We start from the raw sequence: 6,444 nt of genomic DNA, 5'->3' as shown, positions 1-6,444 counted from the left end.
ATTATAATATTATTATTATTACTACTATACGCAAATACAGCCCCATAAGAATGGAGGAAACTCGCCTTTGTCGAGGTACACGCTCTGTGCACCAAAGCGAAACCATTTCGGGCAATAATGTGCTCCTGGAAAGTTCCCAAAATGTTTCAATTCCTTCAAAGTAAAAAACGAAGTCCTTACAGGTGCCGTCCGGAATTCGAAACCCTCAGGAGACGCGAAACGACTGATGGTTTTGTTTATATTTTTTGTTTGTTTGTTTTTGTTTGTATTGAGGGGGTTTCATTTTATTTATTTATTTATTTATTTATTTATTTTGTTTCTTTTGATTGATTGATTGATTTATTCATGTTTTCTTTTTTATATCCGTTTATTTACTTATGTATTTATTTATTTTGAGCATCCGAGCAGAAGAAGGAGCGGCAAACAAGGATCACCGACGCCTGTTTCATATCGGGCTCTTGAGCTTACAGTCTTGAAAGGGGCTCTCGTGGCCCACAGGTTTAGGTGTTCGCCTCTCATTCAAAGGTCCAGGGTTCGAATCTGGGTAGCAACGGAAACTCTTCTTCTCTAAAATTGTCTACTTTCCTCTCCTTCCTCTCCTGCTCTCTAGCAATGTCCTGTCGTCTGCTTTCGTCTCCACTTTCTGCCCCCACCCCCTCACCTCCTTTGTCCCCTCCTCTGGGCTCCCGACTCTTTCTGCAGCCTTTCTACTGCTACACCTTGACTCCTTTTTACTGCTGTCTTTCAGCCACACCCCTGATCTTCTGGTAGGAAAGATCTACACCTAGCCTTCTTGGCAAGGGCAAAAAATCTCGGAGGTCCCGTGTGCAAGTTGCGCATGCTAAAGATCCCTTGGTGGTCTACAATCGATAAGAGTAGGCTTCTTCCACCGCTTGGGCCAAATTCAAAATTTCCTACCAACTGAAAATGTTTAACGCGTCCCGAGCGCTCATAAGACCTTACACAGTTGTATAGATAGAGTACAGGCAAACTCTATACGATGGGGGCTCACAGATAAAACACAAAACTGTCTGGTAACAACAGTCTCACAAAGCTGAACACCAAGAAGATTACAGCAGAATTCCTATATTTGTGGAAATAAATATTAGAAACTCAGTAGTCAGAGAGATGGTGGGCACAAATGATGTCATTCATCACATCCAAAACCAAAGAATCAAATGGTTCGGACATCTCCTACGATTACCAACACACCATCCAGCACAACGTGCCTATATAAAAAAAAATCCATGGCAACAAGGCTAGAGGACGACCGAGAAAGACCTGGATAGATGGAGTCAGGGAAACACTAACAACTCATGGCACCCCCTGACCCAGGCTCTCCAGCTGGCGACAGAGAGACGTCTCTTTCTTCCCGCGACACCCAAAAGGGTATAAGCGGCGGATAAAAGTAAAAGTAAAGTAAGTAAGTGGAAATACATGACAGAGGGATGGACAACAGAGCACTAAGCCTCGACATTTTTGACAGCCATTCTAGATCTTATTGTTGCTCTCAAATTACCCTCAGTAATGACCGCTTTAGTCTCCAGTGTAATGAGGTTAATCTAGTTGCCATTAATTTTGGATAGATGGATGGTAATGATGGTGTGGAGCTGGAGTTGGGGATTACTGAAAAAAATGTTAGGTAGTGTAGTGAAAGCAGGCGCTTGTGGAAATACTGAAAGCTTTAGTTAAGTTTAGTGTGGGGATTTACGGCGCTCGCAACTGCATAAGATCATATGAGCGCGCGAACTATATACTGAAAGTGAAGAAACTGGCATTTTTACGCAGGTTTGGGATTTTCTATGGAATTTTTGTTTTTGGGTTCAACATCTGTCACGTCCATTAAAGAACACATTTCTCTGTGGATTGCACTGAAAAAAACAAAACAAAACCAAACGTCAATTAAAACTATACAAAATGTCAATCTGCTTTTATTCACGGACCCTCAAGCTAAGGAAATAACTAAACTTTGGGGGCCATTTTCTCGCAAATTTTTCCTCTGAGACGAGGCGACCCCCCACCTTGTTCATTCGTAAACTTCTCGATTTGTATTCAAGATAATTGAACTTTTTTTCTCCTAAAGCAAGAAAAATGAAAAAGCTTTAAGATGATACCAATAACTCCGAATGCCCAAAAATTGACGAGCGCCTGATTCCACCGCGTTGTGACACAAATGTGTTTACTTGTCAGCTTGGGAAGATTAGGCTGTCAAGCTACAGCTTAGATCTCGGATGAGTGGAGGCCGTCCCCAATGTTAGTAATAATTTTCTTTAGTCAGAACACGTTTTATATTACTGTTGTCCGTTGTACGTTGTACTGTATTGTAATTCGCTCACAGCCTGTGTACTTTTATCGGTGTTGAGCGCTACATAAATGTCATTTATTATTATAATTAGTAAACCTACGTGATGAGGCTTATGCCTCTCCCACCCACTCATTCCCTTCACCTAAGGGGTTTGTGCTGTATACAGCTGCAACAGGAATACATTTGCTTGTACCAAGAGCAAAATGCCCATTTGATAAGTTACGTCTTTCGATAGAATCAGTGACAGCCAGGTTTTCCTTTATATAGCTGAAAAAATATATCATGTTGGCACGTATCGAAATGAAAAGGTCAAGGTTTAAAGGCCCTATCAACATTTAATTTCTGTTATGTAAGAGTTTAAAGTCCATCTCCAAAAGGACCGAGCCAGTTACAAAATTCGTGTATTTTTATGTTTGTTTATCTATGTCACTGGCAAAGTCAAGATATGTTTGTTTATCTATGTCACAGGCAAAGTCAAGATATGTTTGTTTGTTTATCTATGTCACAGGCAAAGTCAAGATATGTTTGTTTATCTATGTCACCAGCAAAGTCAAGATATGTTTGTTTGTTTATCTATGTCACAGGCAAAGTCAGGTATTTTTATTGTTTATCTATGTCACAGGCAAAGTCAAGATATGTTTGTTTGTTTATCTATGTCACAGGCAAAGTCAAGATATGTTTGTTTATCTATGTCACAGGCAAAGTCAAGATATGTTTGTTTATCTATGTCACAGGTAAAGTCAAGATATGTTTGTTTGTTTATCTATGTCACAGGCAAAGTCAAGATATGTTTGTTTATCTATGTCACAGGCCAAGTCGAGATATGTTTGTTTGTTTATCTATGTCACAGGCAAAGTCAAGATATGTTTGTTTGTTTATCTATGTCACAGGCAAAGTCAAGATATGTTTGTTTGTTTATCTATGTCACAGGCAAAGTCAAGATAACAATGTTTTGTTTTTTATCTTGGTCACGAATCGAGTGCGCCTGAATCGTCATGTAAGAGCAACCAATCACAAGGCTTCTAGTCTACCCTGAGAGTAAGAACAATGTTATGACATTGCGGGTCAGGGTTCAATATACCCGGTAGTGCTTTTGATTACCCGCGATATGTGATAATGGACAGTATTGATTTGGGAAGGCAGATAGAGAGCTATGGAAGGTTCCCCTGTATGTAAGGTTCAAGAACCTTTCACAACAGGAACTGCGACATGAGAAGTTCTGTCTGGCATTTTAGGTCGTTTTGAACCACGAGGACCAGGAATCCAGGAAACAAATGTGAGGCAGCGTGGAGGAATCAGGCTCTCGTCAAAATAATCAAAGTGAAGAAACTTGCATTTTTCCGCAGATTTTGTAAATTTTTATCAAATTTTTGTTTTTTGGCTCAACACCTTTCATGCCCAGTTAAGAACTAATTTCTGTGTGGCTTTTTGTGAAAAACATTGATTAAAGACACCAAAAAATTGTAAATTTTCAGTTACCTCGGACTCTTATACTAAGGAAATAACTAATCTTTGGCGGCCATTTTCTCACTAATTTCACCTCTGTAAACAGGTGACCCCCCACCTCCTTCATTCGCAAATATCTGAACTTGTATTTAAGATAAATGGATATTTTTTCATCTAAGTAAAGACAAGTGAACAAGCTTTAAGATGATACCAATAACTCAACATGCCCAAATATTGACGAGAGCCTGATTCCACCACGCTGCCTCACAAAATGTTCTTTCTAGTTGATCAAAATCGTAAGTATTCGGTGTCGTTTTCAAGATAATTATTATTCAAAAAAATGCATTCGAAAAAGCTTGATATGATGTGAATTTCCAAATTTTTGACGTAGTATTTCTTTAACCTAGGTACTGAGCAGACAGGGTTGAGTAAGTCTAGTGTAGCAAATCCTCAAAGGTGCTTAGAACAACGCTTGGTAGGCTGTCTGCACCAAGGTTCTCGTTCACAAGTGGTCAAAGGTCGGTCTGCTTTGACTTCCAGGTCAAAGAATTTTAAAAAGATCTTTACTGTATTTATCCTCTTCCTATCTCAGTGAATGTTAATAAGATCTTTACTGTATTTAATCTCTTCCTATCTCAGTGGCGTCAGTGGTCTAGAGGTTAGGCTATCAGGCTCATTATCGTGAGGTTGCGGGTTCGGGGGTTCGAGCCGTGAGCCCGACGTTGTGTCCTTAGGTAAGGTACTTTACACGAATTTTCCTCACTTCAACCAGGTGGGAATGGGTACCCTGCCATAGACAGCGAAAGATCTTGTCAGTATGTTAGTGTTTTAGCGCCTATAAATGGCTGCTTGTACTGTATGCTTCCCAGGAAGTTGAGATTGTTTCAGAATGCCTTCCTGTCTGCTGGGGTAGTAGTCTAGATTGTGAAACTCATAGAGCTCTTGTTGGTGATGTAGCTGTTGATGTAATTGTTGTCAATCTTGTTGTTGATGATAAAGTTGTTGTTGTTGTTGTGGTTATTGTTGTTGTTGTTGATGATGTTGTTGTCGTTGTTGTTTTTGATAATAATGATGACGTTGTTGTTATTATTGTTGTTGTTGTTGATGTAATTGTTGTCAATCTTGTTGTTGCTGCTGCTGCTGATGTTGTTGTTGTTGTTGTTGTTGTTGTTGTTGTTGTTGTTGTTGTTGTTGTTGTTGTCATGTTATATGGAAACAGTGTGCAGCAATTCGGGGATGGACCTCTTCCAATAACACCAGGGCAATACAGACAGAACGTATCCCTCACGGACAGAGAACATACCTTGTACTTCGAACTCTGAACTTTGAACTTTCACGTGACAAATCAAACTTCCAGAACATCGCAAGAACACTAAAATAAAACAAATCCTAAACAAAACGCTACTCCACCGTCAAAGATTCGTAACCAGAATATATCATATGGTTTATCTGTGTAAGCAAATCGCCTTAGATGATAATAATAATATATATATATATAATATAGCAGTCCGTATTAACTTCTGAGCTCACATGGCCCCGAGTCTTTTTTGGAGTCAGGGCCCGTGTTTTAGTGATTACCAACAAAAACCTCAGCGGACTATGTTAATTATCGCCCCAATCCGGATTCGTGTGTGTAAATTATCAGGGATCATTGAGTCTTTGGGTGGTAGTGTTCTTCTTCTTGTTCTTGTTTCTATTCTTTTTTTCTGTTCTAGTTCTTGTTCTTGTTTCTATTCTTGTTGTTCTTCTTGTTCTTGTTCTTGCTCTTGTTCTTCTTGTTCTTTTTGTTTTTCTTGTTCTTGTTTTTGTTCTTCTTCTTCTCCTCCTCCTTCTCCTCCTCCTCCTCCTCCTCCTCCTCCTCTCCTCCTCCTCCTCTGGTCCCTTGTAGCCATCATTTTCCATGATGCTTGTCCAGTATCTGGACCATACTTATTATCACGTCTTATAGTGATAACGTCAATTTTGTTCAGCTAAAGGTCAGGACACGCAAGAAATCAATGTGGGCAGCCAGGGAATGGTAGATTGTTTTATAATCTTCTTTGTTCCGCTTCGTGTTTCCATAGTTAGTTGTTCTAATAACACTGGTATACACTTATGTCTTTTACGTCATGTTTTATTTTTAGCAGCTAGGTTCGAATTATCGCGCCGCATAAACGACCTAAATTGTGTCGATTTTTGGGGGTCAGTCGTAGCATAGAGATGAGTTTGATGGAACCGTCTGTGGCTTTCTTTATCTTTGATGATTGCTCACTATTTTGAATAGAAAAAACAGTGTCGGAATCTCTGCAACTTAATGTTTATATATTTCATATCATAGTACAGTGTTTTACGGCGCTCGCAACTATGAGCGCCAGGGGGTGGATGTCCACAGAGAAGTCCTTACAGGGAATCAGACTTTCTCTGCTCACCACTCTAGCTTCAACAGCACAAGGTCTGCTTCGACTATCAGGGCACCCCGGAAATAGCAGGTCACAGGAATGTGAAAACATATAAAAGAGGTAGCATGTAGTAAGGATTAGGAAAGAAAAAGCAGCAGTTCCCTGTTGTAGATCAGGCACAGTTCACAGCACCTGGACATGGATGGCTGGTGCCTCTATAAATAAATCATTAATGGTCAAGGTCTTCATGCACAGTTATGAGCGTGACATGAGTCAGCCCATTTACAATTCTACTATGCTTGAACGAGAAATGTC

This window comes from Aplysia californica, unplaced genomic scaffold (assembly GCF_000002075.1).
Source record: "Aplysia californica isolate F4 #8 unplaced genomic scaffold, AplCal3.0 scaffold00572, whole genome shotgun sequence".
Classification (NCBI taxonomy): domain Eukaryota; kingdom Metazoa; phylum Mollusca; class Gastropoda; order Aplysiida; family Aplysiidae; genus Aplysia; species Aplysia californica.
This window is presented reverse-complemented; position numbering follows the sequence as displayed.